The sequence below is a fragment of the Dermacentor variabilis genome, chromosome 7, assembly GCF_050947875.1.
Source record: "Dermacentor variabilis isolate Ectoservices chromosome 7, ASM5094787v1, whole genome shotgun sequence".
NCBI classification, from domain to species: domain Eukaryota; kingdom Metazoa; phylum Arthropoda; class Arachnida; order Ixodida; family Ixodidae; genus Dermacentor; species Dermacentor variabilis.
In genome coordinates this window covers 68453755-68468105 of record NC_134574.1, presented here as the reverse complement: position 1 = coordinate 68468105, position 14351 = coordinate 68453755, and the positions used below count along the sequence as shown (strand labels likewise).

Below are 14351 nucleotides of genomic sequence, written 5' to 3'. Positions count from 1 at the left end.
CAGCGACCGGGTTTTCTGCCGGCCTGCTCTTACCCGTCTCCTGCAACCGCGCTTAGGTCGGGTGGTAGTGCGACGCTTGCCGCAGCAGAAGTGGGTGTCTACGTCGGAGAATCCCCCAAGGGTTGCTGAAATTTTCCGACTGCCCCACTGCGCGCACACAACGACAACGGTCACGGAGACTTACCGGTAAGTAAGGCGGTGCATGAGCTCAGGAACGCCCGGATTGTAAACTTGTAGATTTGGATTGCGCCCTTTCCGTCTCCGTCGCCTTTTCCTGTGATTGTCTTTTTGAAGGCGCAACTTGGTTCTTCAACGACTTGTAAATATTGTGATAGCGTTTCGGGGTGCCCGTCCGATGCACCATGTGGGCTGTCTGCTGTGGTACAGTCTCTGTTGTATGTGCAAAAACCCGACTGCCGTGTAAGTTATTAAGGATCCTGGGCCCATAAATTTACCATTTAGGTGAAGTTGCTTTTAATTCTAGAATGACTAACAATTTTGCTTTGCCGCTGTCGTCGAGTTGCCAGAGCTGGTGCCCTAAAAACAGGGGGAAGTGTCTCGCTTCCGACAACTGGCCTATCCGTGAACAGTGAAAGCAGTGATTATAGTGCGAAGCCCGGCGATTGTAATTTAGACTCTGTATGTATGCCCATCTGCGGAATAGATCCAAGAGCATTCGCCCGTTGCAAAGTGCACGTGGCTTTTGTACTGGTTGCGACGGGACAACTTGCGAGTGATCGAATGTGAGCTTCGTGCAGACTCTTGGTATTACTGCGGCACATGGCCGTATTTGCTGTGCCCTTTTGTATTAAATTAGCTCCCGTTGCGTAATGGCTTTATAAGCGGACGATGTCGCACCGTAATTGCCGCAGTCTCTTTTTTTGGACAGAACCTTCCTTCGACTATTTCCTTAGGTGTGGCGTTGGTCAGCGTTTCTTCGCCGGACATATTCGTGGATATATGTTGACAACTTGGACCACTGTGCATGCACGGCTTGTTGTCTTGCGAGTAGACAACTTCGACCACTCGCTGCGTGCCCAAGTAGTCAACTTGCAGCCAACTAGGCAGCCTAGGTTACTGGGTGTGTGCAACTAGCTGTGCACCTATCCTTCACCAATCCAGATGAATGGATATGCCTGTGTGACGCAAGTGGGCCTGAAGCCTTAAATCTATTTAAATATGTCTCTTGCTTATGTGTGAACGCACCTCTCGTCAACATTCTTCCATCCACAAGCACCCTACCTGGCCTTCATCTCCCTCACGCAGACAGCTAACAGCTATAGGTTGTGAGGCTGTTAGGTAACCCAAGCAATCCTCGGGTCATTTAAATTTCAGCATTGCATTATATCTGCGCATTTCTTTTGTTTTGTCAGCAAGTGCATTTTTGAGCATCGCCGCATTCAATTTGTTTCTGTGTTTTGTGAGCTTTGTTTCCAAGTCCTCTTTCAATCGCGCAAATGTGTACGTGTTGATTTACAAGTGTGCCGTGCAATCACTGCGAAATCCTGATATGTCTAAAAATATTACGAAGTTACTGATTTCACGGCGGCTTGTGCTTTATTAGAACGATATTCTAATAATTCTGTGACAATAATTTATCGCGCTGAATACAGGATGATACAGTGGGCTGTTTGTACTTGCCCGTACCTAAAACTGCTTTGTGACCGCGACAGTAGGTTGCAGCGCAGCAAGGTGTTGAATGACAAAGAAGTGGTACCATTGCGATATCGCTTCAGATGTATCACAATGAAGGAGGTGGAGATAAGAATCTGGGCCCGTATTCATAAAACTATCTTACGCTAATGGTGTTCGTGTCAGCCAATAGGGATGTAAATCATATTATTAAAGAAGGCAATGAGCCAACGAAAAACAGCATTTACGACCAAAAAGTTTTGTGAAGTCGGCCCCTGTTATTAGAATCTAACAAATTACAGTCATTATCCCGTATCAACATGGATGAAAATAAACGGTGTTTATTTAGAAACAGGGGTACTCGCATTGCACTTAGTATTGACTGGTTAATTCTAGTTTTCGAGCTCATTCTCTGTCGCTGTTTTTGGCGATGAAAGCCCAAGCATACGGCTCAACACTAGCTACAATGGTGCAACATTGAAGACCTGTGTATTATCCTTTAATTGCAGGCAGAGATAGCAATAACATTGAACCTGCTCACGTTTTTAGTGCTGTAGATCATTTATTGCTCTTACTCGTGCATTTCACAATGAAAGAAAAAAACATTTTATGTCCTAAAAATGCAACACTCGTGCTTTATATATATTCGCAGCTGCAAACAAATACTGAACGTAATTTCGGTATGGCCCCGTATGTGCGTAACAGTGACTTGTTGCCATACAGGAGATTCCAACACAGCTGACAGCAGTAATCTTTCTAATCAGACGCTATAAAATACAAACGTTGCGTACAAGTATTTCTCATGCTAAAGTTACTCGAATGTGCAATAGCATTACTCTAGTGAACGAGGGATGCAACTAGTAAATGTGATGACAGATAAAAGGCGAATGGATTGGACTTTTGAGCTAGGGCTTCAGGAACAAAGCTGGGAATACCAGTTCACATAGGCAATGGTCATAAAGCATGCAAATCAGGACTGAATGTGAAGATCACCGCGTACTGTGAGGAAAACTAACCAGAACAGCGAGACCTTATATCAGCTTGATGCCGGTGGCAGAAAAAGGGTCCAGTACATAAAATACGGAAATAAAATTCTGGAACATTATTGTCCTCATTACGTTTATCGCCAAGGCAGGTAAAATGCCCGGAACAATAATTGATGGAAACGATATAGCGAAGCATGTACGTTAACTTTTTTTACCACCCTTGTGGAAATTGACTGTTTTCGGCAGTCCCAGTGAATGTTTTCTTACCATCACTAAATATTCCTGAGGTTACAAGGCCTATAAAACATGTTGTGAATGTTGTCAGCATTTGAGCAGCCAGAATCGCTAGAAGAGGAAATAATAATTGTGAAAATCGGCAGCTTTGAGCAGAAAGCACGTTAACTTTCTTCGCTCCCAACCTGAAGGCGACAGTCAAATTTTGAATATTTAGCTTGAAGGAAAGACGGTGGGCAATGAATGCTAAACTCTAACACGCTAAGCAAGGCGAATAGTATAACTCAGTGAATACTAAAAGCAAAAGTTGAAATAGGCTGCGATACTTGAGCTTCACAGAGTCGCAAATGTGACACAGGAGTACACGAAACAAAATCATTGTTTGGTGAGCGCCTGTAACCTGCTCTGCAATGAACGGAGGCAATAGCGTGGACAGAAAAGAGTTGAGCACGAAATGCCATCTGTCGTAACAGCTGATGTTGTCTCTACATGCAAGTCATCGTTTCTATGTCACCCTTTCTGACGCCTTTCAATACTTATTTAACCTATCTTTCAATACCCATTCCCTGGCATTAGGAACTATTTAGCAATGCGACCACATTTACTGCTAGGTTTCCAGTTCTGGTTATCGATTTTTCATCGTTGTTGCTCTATTGCCTGTCTGGGAAACCTTTATAATTTTTCAGGTAACCATACATATCGAGTCACATTCTAAGGGGTATTCATAAAATGACTTCAAACGTATGTAGTGGTGCATGTGGTTCCATGTATAGAGTATTGGGGTCTTTACTGAAGTGCTTGCTTCGAAAGCAACGTTAGAGCCTATGCACGAGACACTGCCGATGATTCCAGAAGAAGCATGCTATAGAAGTGGCAATTCCCTGTTTTCCATGATGGCAAATAAGCTATTCGTTTGACATTCACTACTTTAAGACCTTGGCTGTCCTTGACACATGCCAGATCGGCTCCAATTTGACACCAGCCAACGATGTCTTTAAAATTTCCACCTAAATAAGTTTTATCTATTACAAATAACTTTTCGTTGGGACCTGTGCTTCCATTACAAACAGAGAACACTACATGCGATATTCAAGTGCTCATATAAAGTGTAAATCATTCTCTGTACTTTCTTGCACGAGTACACAGTGACAGTCTAAATATACGAAAATATACTTCACTTTTAATTCCATATCAGCTCACCATCATCCCACAGACACTGCTTACGCCACGCAAGAGCTCATGCAGTGCGGGCTGTGGCCTTCAAAACAAACCATTTTTATACCAAGTCTCCCACGCAGGGTGGTGCGCATGCTACTTCACTTGTAGATTATATTCAATTTCGCATTAGCGAAACAGGTATCTCAAATATATACTTCCATTCTCGTCTAGACTCCGCCTCACAGACGGCGACGAAGCAATGTCGGCCAGCGTCTCATCGCCTGCGCACCACCTGGCAAGGTCAATAATATCTTGCACACATGTCGTGGCCCTCATTATTCAAAAGACTAGCGCAAAATAGCAGGGACAAAGACAGAGAAGACGAGAGAACGAGCGCTAAACTACAACTGGTTTTTACTGCGAGCGAAGGTACATATATACATTTTGTTGGTGCATGCGCACACAGGGTTAAAACAGTACAAGCACATTCTAATCAATATGTGGCAGACTGTTCTGTAAGTACATTTTTTTTCTTTTTTGAACAAGGCAAGTGAAGCCGTGCTGACACAGTTATCACCTTCCCTGTCAATGTGATATGCCTCACAAATCTCGCGCCCCCACCTTGTGCCTCCCCTACCAAGCACGCATCATCATCATCATTAGCCTGGTTACGCCCACCGCAGGGCAAAGGCCTCTCCCATACTTCTCCAACAAACCCGGTCATGTACTAATGGTGGCCATGTCGTCCCTGCAAACTTCTTAATCTCATCCGCCCACCTAACTTTCTGCCGCCCCCTGCTACGCTTCCCTTCCCTTGGAATCCAGTCCGTAACCCTTAATGACCATCGGTTATCTTCCCTCCTTATTACATGTCCTGCCCATGCCCCCCATTTCTTTTTCTTGATTTCAACTAAGATGTCATCAACTCGCGTTTGTTCCCTCACCCAATCTGCTCTTTTCTTATCCCTTAACGTTACACCTATCATTCTACTTTCCATAGCTCGTTGCGTCGTCCTCAATTTGAGTAGAACCCTTTTCGTCCCCCAGGTTTCTGCCCCGTAGGTGAGTACTGGTAAGACACAGCTATTATACACTTTTCTCTTGAGGGATAATGGCGACCTACTGTTCATGATCTCAGAATGTCTGCCAAACGCACCCCAGCTCATTCTTATTCTTCAGATTATTCCCGTCTCATGATCCGGATCCGCCGTCACTACCTGCCCTAAGTAGATGCATTCCCTTACCAGTTCCAGTGCCTCGCTACCTATTGTAAATTCCTGTTCTCTTCCGAGACTGTTAAACATTACTTTAGTTTTCTGCAGATTAATTTTTAGACCCACTCTTCTGCTTTGCCTCTCCAGGTCAGTGAGCATGCATTGCAATTGGTCCCCGAGTTACTAAGATAATATCATCAGCAAATCGCAAGTTACTAAGGTATTCTCCATTAACTTTTATCCCCAATTCTTCCCAATCCAGGTCTCTGAATACCTCCTGTAAACACACTGTGAATAGCATTGGAGAAATCGTATCTCCCAGCCCGACGCCTTTCTTCATTGGGATTTCGTTGCTTTCTTTATGGAGGACTACGGTGGCTGTGGAGCCGCTATAGATATCTTTCAGTATTTTTACATATCGCTCGTCTACACCCTGGTTCCATAATGCCTCCATCACTGCTGAGGTTTCGACAGAATCAAACGCTTTCTCGTAATCAATGAAAGTTATATATAAGGGTTGGTTATATTCCGCACATTTCGCTATCACCTGATTAATAGTGTGAATACGGTCTATTTTTGAGTAGCCTTTACGGAATCCTGCCTGGTCCTTTGCTTGACAGAAGTCTAAGGTGTTCCTGATTCTATTTGCAATTACCTTAGTAAATAGTTATTAGACAACTGACAGTAAGCTGATCGGTCTATAATTTTTCAAGTCTTTGGCGTCCCCTTTCTTATGGATTAGGATTACGTTAGCGTTCTTCCAAGATTCCGGTACACTCGAGGTCATGAGGCATTGCGTATACAGGGTGGCCAGTTTCTCTAGAACAATCTGTGCACCATTCTTCAACAAATCTGCTGTTACCTGATCCTCCCCAGCTGCCTTCCCCCTTTGCATATCTCCCAAGGCTTTCTTTACTTCTTCCGGCGTTACCTGTGGGATGTCGTATTCCTCTAGACTATTTTCTCTTCCATTATCGTCGTGGGTGCCACTGGTACTGTATAACTCTCTATAGAACTCCTCAGCCACTTGAACTATCTCATCCATATTAGTAATGATATTGCCGGCTTTGTCTCTTAACGCATACATCTGATTCTTGCCAATTCCTAGTTTCTTATCCACTGCTTTCACTGCTTCACTGCTAAAAGCTGTAAAAAAAAACCAAGCACACACGTGGTGTCAAACGCAGGGACGCACCCGCATCGCTTACAGTGCATGGCCAAATGGCTGCCCCCGTCTAATGAATCTGCCAGCGTTCGGTGCTCCCGTAGCCTTTCATTTAGGCAGCTGCCAGTCTGTCCCACGTAGCATCTACCGCATGAGAGAGGTATGTGGTATACGACCCCAACAATGCAGGGTACAAACTTGCATGCATGTTTTATGGCGCAGACCATAAACGGCTACGAATGAACAGGCTACGAGAGCACCGAACGCTGGTAGATTCATTAGCGGAGGGCAGCCATTTGGCCATGCACTGTAAGCGATGCGGGTGCGTCCCTGCATTTGACACCACGTGTGTGCTTGGTAGGGGAGGCACAAGGTGGGGGCGCGAGATTTGTGAGGCATATCACATTGACAGGGAAGGTGATAGCTGTGTCAGCATGGCTTCACTTGCCTTGTTCAAAAAAAGAAAAAAAAATGTACTTACAGAACAGTCTGCCATATTTTGATTAGAATGTGCTTGTAGTGTTTTAACCCTGTATGCGCATGCACCAACGAAATGTATATATGTACCTTCGTTAGCAGTAAAAACCAGTTGATGTTTAGCGCTCGTCCTGTCGTCTTCTCTGTCTTTGTCCCTGCTATTTTGCGCTAGTCTTTTGAATAATGATGACACACCGACTAGCCCAGCTTTCTGCCTTGGTCGTGGCCCTCGATGACGAGGGAGAGCTTGGTAACAGAATGCCATATGGTGCATCACACCATCACAATATGTTTGCGCCTATTCGCCGAACACCGGTGTCGTTGTGCCATTCCTACACAAAAGAACATTGTAAACTTTCAACCCTTGATGAAGAGGTATTTGTCAACTTTACGCAAGTGACCATAAACGTGAGACACGCGCTAAACATGAGAGTATTGGAAATGGGAGTTTAAGATAGAAAAGTTAGGTTCTACGTGAAGTAAATAAGAAACTGTATTAAAGAAAAACATAGCAAACTCGAAAATTCCAAGTGCGATAGAACGCTTGGTCCAACAATGCGACCACAATTCTATAGCCGAAAGGCTTACATTGGAAAATAAGCACAGAAAAGTAGAAACCATGAAATATGGAAGAAAAACTTGACACAGAAACTTCAATAGCAGTTGCCTAAGTATGTTAAATCATTGTGCTACTTGCTGATCTCCACGTAGCCGGGTGTCATTATCAGTGTTATGAAACTTCATCGAATCATTTTAAACCCTGATCAATCATTATCGGTCGTTATCAAAGTAATCGAACGTGATCCGACTCTTATCAACTCTTAGCAGTCCTTATCAACCTGGACGTCCAGCGAAGCTGTTGCAAACAACCACTACATTTGCTGAGGGGGATGTGAGCGCTTTATTGATGGTTCAAATGCGTGTTTTGAGGCTGCTCTTTATTCAAACCTATGCTGTTCTGTGGGTTGTATGAGTGATTTCAATGAATGTATGCACTATTCGCTTCACTCTTCCGAGTGCTTGTAGCCTTTACTGAGCCATTGAATTTCTTGTTTGTTTACGGGTGATGAGCCATTGCTTACGGAGGTACGAGCAATAGTTTAGGGGGTATGAGACATTGCATTCATCTTTTGTGACCGACGAACGGGATTCTTGTTGGGTAGGCATAAAAATGCTTACGCATTTAAACAGCAAGGTAAGCGCATCAAAAATAAAAGGTATAGGGAGATAACACTGCACTCGATCATGCCGCAATAACGGGGCCGCAGTAGCAGTCTTGAGAGCTTAGTTTTGATACTAATGGCTTTTTGGGACTAATACACTTACTAATGGTTACGACTTAACGACAAAGAAGCGCCGTTTCACGCGCATGCGCATGCGTATTCTAGTGAATACCGTAAGCGAGGTTCGAGGCGGCTGACCATATTTCTGTCCGTTGCTCAACCGAGCAATACGAAACAAGAGGAGAGACACGTCATATCTAACAGTAAGGCAAAGTGAGAGTGGTAAAACGATGGGCTCTGCGTCGAAACGCGACACTGATAGGGATGCTCATACTAGCAGTCCGAATCATGAACAGTTAGTCAAATCGCACTGAATGTGTCAGATATTTCGAATCGCTACAGTATAACGGGGACATGCGCATCGGTGAGATTGCAACTACCTATTATTTTGCTGATAATTGGCGTAAAACGGCTTCATTCGTTATGTAATTTGATATATGTTGACTTCTGAGGAAAAATAAAATATGGGGTTTTACGTGCAAAAACCACGATCCGATTATAAGGCACGCCGTAGTGCGGGATGCCGGAAATTTTGACAACATCGGGTTCTTTAACCTACACCTAACTCCAAGTAAATGGGTCTTTTCGCATTTCCGTGGTCAGAATTCGATTCCGCGACCTCGTGCTTAGCAGCCCAACACTAAAGCCGCTAAGCAACCATGGCGGGTTGCCTGAATGTGCCCATGAAAATTCGGGGCTTTCTTCTATCGCGTCTACCTTTCTATTCGTTATTCTTAGCATTGCGCAACATCCTGGTCGAAATACACATGCCTATGTTGTAATAAAAAAAAAAAACATTTGAAGGCTTCAAACGTACGATGTGAAGCAGCGTTCAATAAATGCCTCTTTGCTCGCGACTAACTGACCTATTGCAGGTCAAAAAAGCTCATAAACATACAAAAAAAGCTCATAAACATACAACCACTAATGGATTCTTCGCTGATCGTGACACTAGATGCTCCCTTATACGAGAAAATACTGTGGGCTCTACTCTGCACACTTTAAAGTGAAGCTTCCTTTCCCCTTCTATCCACTTTTCGGATGTTGTATATGTCTGTTCTATTGCGCGTCACTCCATCGACGTCACACCTTCGTCATTTTGCCGAGTCTTCGGGATGCCACTGCCATCATGCAGTTGTTGTCACGCCGTCCTTGTCCTTAAATTATGGAGTTATACGTGTCACAAACACGGTCTGATTAAGAGGGACGCCATGGCGAGGCACTTCGAAATAATTTTTGACCACCTGGGTTTTTTTGAACGTGGGCCTAAAATTAATTACACGGGGTTTTTTTCCATGTTGCCTCCATCGAAATGCGGCCGCAGTGGCCGGGATTCCATGCTACGACCTCGTGCTTAGCAGCGCAACACCAAAGCCACTAAGCGACCGCGGTAGGTGTCGTCGTGATGCAGTCGACATCCTTCTCTCGTGGTCATGATGCCGTCGCCGTCGAAGAGTCGTTTAGAATTGTCACCGTACCGTCATAGTCGGGCCACTGTTATGCCGTGGTGGCCGTTCCAGTGTCATCGTGCCGTCGTCGTCTCGCCACCCTAGTTATGCATTAGTAGACATGGGTTGCACCTGCATGTTGGATTGCCACAATTTACGTTGAATGAGGCGTTTCCCGGTGCTGATGCGTCCATCTTGGCCGTGTACGTAGTACTTGCTGCAAATGGTCGCTGTAGAAGAGCAGCGCTCCTCGCTAATACCGATGATAGCTTCGGCTTGACCATTTCACGCAGTTAGTGGGATCCACACATTTTTATGTAATTCATTGTTTTAAAAGCTTGAAGCTTGAACTTAATATGCTCCGCTGAAAATTATGTCACAGTACCGATTGAAATGGCAAAGCACAAATTTTCATGCCGTAGTGCTTTCTTCTATCGTATTAATTTTACGGGAAAATTCTCGTGAAGAAACCGAAGTTGTTCCTAGTCAAGAATTGATTTCGCAGCGTCGTAGCTTTAAAATTCGCATCTGCAAGACGTGTAGCTTGTAAGTACCCTAAACTACACTGAAACGCCAATGAACTTTTATATGATGATCCGTTTAATAAGACAAATAACAAACAAACTATACCATGCTACGTGAAAATACAAATATGAAATTAGAGAAAGGAACACAATATGAACTCCATGGCGGGCTATGGTAACGAGACTGCAGTCCATTAATCGAAACTCTAAGATTAGTTATTCTATTCTCCCCGCATCGCCTTGCATGTCCTATCCACTTAAGTTGAAAGCTTTACTTACTGGCGCAAACATATCCTTCATTACGAATCTAAACACATATGTCACTTTACTTTGAATAGAAAGACTTATTTTGTAAAAAAAATATAATTCAGGTAGTATGGTTAAAGTGCATTCATTTTAAGCTTATACTGGCTATAGAATAATAGAATTCACGCAAACAGCGAGCCTAATTTACTTGTTTATTTATATATTTATTGTTTGCTATGTGGTTGCACGAGAAGTGCACGCCGGTCAGCCATTTTTGTTGTTCTAAATGTAACACGCAGGATAGCACAGTTTCTAATGAAAAATAGAATTTGAATAAAAATTTATTACAAGGAATGCTTTCCGCCGTAAGGTGAAAGCCGATGTAGACACGCTGTTTGGAACTGGCATCACTGCGCAACAATGGTTCAAACACGGCAAACAACCAGGCATATCACGTGACTGTCGTCGGCACGGCCGACAAGGGTAATTTGCTTAGCAACGAGGCAGACATATTTTTGCTGCGTGTAACCTAAGGAACCAGATCAAAGCTGTCTGGCGGTTTATGCAATGTCGCTTACATGGCGGCGAACCCTTTCCGGCGATGATGGCGGTGTTCGCAATACAAATACTGTGTGAGGGCAGTTGTCTCGAAACATTTTGAGACAGCCGCTCAAAATGAGCATGCGCTTTTAGCTTATCAACCGCGCTGGATTCCAACAGCATTTCTGACAACAGCAACTAAGGAAAACGTTTACTTCGAAATTGGCAAAATGTACCGACCTATAGGGAGTTGATGGGGCTCTCAGCGGGCGAACCTTTCCAGACGACGTGGCAAGAGCTCGGGTCCTGCCCTCGCCTATCGGCTGTGCAGGCGCCGGTGCAGATGCCGCTCGCTGCCGCGGTCGCAGCCGGTCCGGATGCGCGCGCCGCACCGGAAGTGAAGAACAACGCCTTCCGGAACTCGCGCGGTGACCGTCCGTCTGCTGCCGCTGGGCCCGGTCGTCTGCTTGGGTGCGAGGTGTCGATAAGAGGCAACGAAAATGAGACCTTATCGAGACGACGCAGCAAGTGATCAAAATACCGCACCGTTATCCCTGTCGTCATTATAGGGCCCCATTTGTTGTCGCCGCGTTGTCCGTATGGACTAGCGTATGAATAGGCAGCTATTCTTTGGTGGGGTGATGCACATGATTTTCTTTCCGCGTGAGGATGCTAGGGAAAGGGAGAAAATAAAGCTGAGCTAGCAGCTGTTGAATGCCAGAGCTAAACGCGTAACATGAAGTGAATAATTCGGCATTGTTATTTCCGTATAACTGGCCTGGTAACTTGACTTAGTGATTCTGACCTGAATGAAATCACAAGAGAAGACAGAGAACGTAAATTCCGTTCTGTAATGTTTGTGACGCTGGCTCTTCGAAATATTGCTAAGCGCGAAGAGATGAGTAGTAAAAATCTATTTTTACTCGCACAAATAATATGGGATATCATACAAAACACCACTGAATACTTGATGCATGAGAGTTGCACTTGTGAAGAGTTCTATTGGACATTTTTTTTCTCTTTCTCTTCCCTGTTAGGAATCTGTACTTATAGCACGCTAAGAATAGAGAGGCGGTTGAGGTTGCTGTTGTAAACGGAAGGTAAAATATGTTTCACAAAGCAGGAAGACATTGCTATTAATATTCAGTTACTTCAAAAGAGTAAATATTGTGTGCGAAACACAGGTACTGTTGAGTGAAACACATTGACGCGCAAATAAAATAAATTTAATGAAATTGAAATAGAAAAGGGCTCATTCACACAAAAAAAACGTAATTATTGAACTGTAGGAAAGTTTCTTCGCTCATTATGCTGATCTCACCTTTGTTCGCGAGGTCCAGATTAGGTAAATCCAATTATTTGCTCCTATCGTTGTGTACTCGCGTTCATCCTCCTTGCTATCTAGAGCCTCACGGCAAAGTCAATACGCAAGCCGGACGCAGAAGGAACAGGAAGAGAACAGACAATTGGCAGCGGTTTCTTCGTTGTCCAAGAACAAAAGAAAATATATCCCTCGTTTGAGCCGTGTTGCTCTATAACACTACGGTGAATGGAAGATGCGCTCCGCTGCCGACACCCTTTTCCGCGGTGGCCAATCTCAAATTTTGAGATTCTCATGTACGGCGATTTGCAAGCGGAGGTGCAATCACTGGCTCTCAATCATGGCTTATTGCAGGACCTTCGCGGAGATTTCGATGCACTTACACCGCGTTCCAGAAGAACGTGCAAAGGCGACAACATCGATGCACGCACAACAACCGAAAATTTGCAACGTTCACACGGCGACTACTCCGCACCACAATCTCCTCTTCCGCGGAAAGCCGAGGGCACTCAGTTCACATTGTTGCAAAAATCCCAGTGACACGCAGGAAACACGCGAACGGCACGTTATCAGCGGCGCAGCTAGCTCGAAGTGTTCGCTGTCTGGGCAGAGTTTTCCTTTGCCGAAAACGGCTGCTGAATCTCAACCAGCTGCGGACATTGCGCATGCGCGAAACGCCACTCGTCATGCCATTTGAAGCTGCGCGCGGTGTTCGCACCATTGAAGCTCGTCGAAGGCTCTACTCTCCCTGCGCCAAAGAGAAATAGTACGAAACTTCCAACGCCTAGATCAGGCCTTGCCGGCGGGCTACCCGCCGCTTTGCACGCTGAAGTGACGATTTATTTAACCACGTCGGCGTTCAAGATAAGATAGAAACAGATATCAACGCTAAAACGAGAAAAAGTTCACAGCTGGCGGAACGTTACAGTTTGTGAAGCCCCTTTTCGCTCCCAACGCCGGTCGGTTGCTCGGCATTCCACGCTGCACGCAATTAGGAACAGTTGGAGGCGCACCCCGCATGCGGCTGCCGCGCGCACCTGCGCTGGATGCGATGCGCGAGCCGTGCGTCGCTGCACCTGCGACATTCGCGAGCCCCGTACTGCGCATGCGCCGCTTATCGAGGCCTGCGGGTCCCGCACTGGCGGTGACCGCGGGCTGATGTACACACGCGCCTCTAGCCCGAGGGAACACCAACAGCTGTGTGCAAGCGTGCGTGGCTCGGCTGCGAGGATTTGCAAAAGGAAACAGAGCAAGCCACTACGAAGGTGTGAAGGAAACAAAGAAAGCAAACGCAGAGGAGCATTTTTACTGCCTGATTTGTGTTTACCGCCTCCTATGATTTGTGTTCCTCCGCTAACGGCTTCCTTATTTTCTTTTAGCTATTCGTATGGCGAAATACGACGTCCTCTTCACAAAATGTGCATTGTGAATTGTACGAAGCTCTTCCACCTCTTCACTGCCTGCGATATGCTGTCTCGGTTTCGCTCTCGCGCGCCTTGAGAAGCCGTTTTATTCTGCTTTTGCAGACGCCCGCATCGCTGATGTTGCTGGTCTTCAACACTTGGGTGGCTTGCCGCAGCGCAACGAGATTTGGCATTTCAGTGGAGCTGCTTGGTTTGCCACACAATGGTAACGCCTAAACGGGCCACCAAGCAGACAAGTGATCCATACGTTTTTGAGAGCGGCGCCTTGAAACCAGGTGCTGCTTTCATAATGGAGGGTGTCCCAGCTAACGTTAGCAAAGCTCCTAAAAATAATACATACAATATGCGAGAACGCAACCAATGGTGTTCTGTAAACAGTGACGTAGAGCACGAGGAGGATTTTTTTTGCCATAATTAAGGTTTTGATAATTACATGAGATTACTTAACGAACTTTTTAATTACATTATTGTAAGCGAGAATTTTGATAGGAAAGTAATAATTGAGTTTTAAAAATTTCCATTCAGTTGTTTTCAGTGTGCTGTGTCTCGCGCATTTATTTTTCCTCGTTATAAAGAAAACGCGCGAAATGTGAAGATGACCGCACGATAACGCGTCCGCGCCCCGCGACACCAGAGGTCCTAGGAGTTCATCGGAAAAGCTTACTCTGCTCAATGCCTTGCTCGGTGGCCACGCGAAAG

The 14351-nt window shown here is 45.1% G+C and overlaps 1 protein-coding gene across 3 annotated transcripts in view; it reads right to left on the bottom strand.

Annotated features, from left to right (window-relative positions):
* LOC142587501 (uncharacterized) overlaps nt 1-12840 on the bottom strand; it is an 89033-nt gene extending 76193 nt beyond the window's left edge. The window contains exons 1-2 of one of the 3 annotated variants that reach the window (XM_075698564.1): nt 12229-12840; nt 11148-11373 (exon numbers count right to left, since the gene is read on the bottom strand). The gene's annotated coding sequence lies outside the window, so the exon portion shown is untranslated. The remainder of the gene's footprint in view (nt 1-11147; nt 11374-12228) is intronic. The other 2 variants (XM_075698563.1, XM_075698565.1) reach the window with 2 other exon arrangements.
* Nucleotides 12841-14351: the final 1511 nt, after the last annotated feature.